Source organism: Pterocles gutturalis, unplaced genomic scaffold (genome assembly GCF_000699245.1).
Source record: "Pterocles gutturalis isolate BGI_N339 unplaced genomic scaffold, ASM69924v1 scaffold12857, whole genome shotgun sequence".
NCBI lineage: Eukaryota > Metazoa > Chordata > Aves > Pterocliformes > Pteroclidae > Pterocles > Pterocles gutturalis.
This window is the reverse complement of record NW_010112878.1, coordinates 4766-5152: the sequence shown is the minus strand read 5'-3', so window position 1 is coordinate 5152 and position 387 is coordinate 4766.

Here is a 387-nt window from a genome sequence, read left to right as displayed (position 1 = left end):
GATACATAAGGGTGACCCCAGGCTTTGGACCACTGCCAGCAGAATCCGAAGGAAGTTTTCTCTCCCCTGGCTGGGCAAACGCTGGCAGCACTTGTCTGTCAGGGCTGGGCTTTTTTGTCTGGCAGCACGTCAGCAAGTTCACAGTCAGCACCAGAGGCTTTCAAGAGAACAAAAGGGCCGTGAGGAGGCAAGACACCACCACTACTCCAGCAAACCCACGGGCAGCGAGAGTTTCTGGAGTGGTTTCACTTCCTTTTGGTCCTCGTGGGGCGTTTCCCTGGCTGGACATGTGGGATACACGTGTGGCTGGAGGACTGCAGGGTGCCAGCCTTCCCCAGGGACAAACAGGGATGCCACGTGTCCCACCAGGGACAGCCCTGCCAGCAA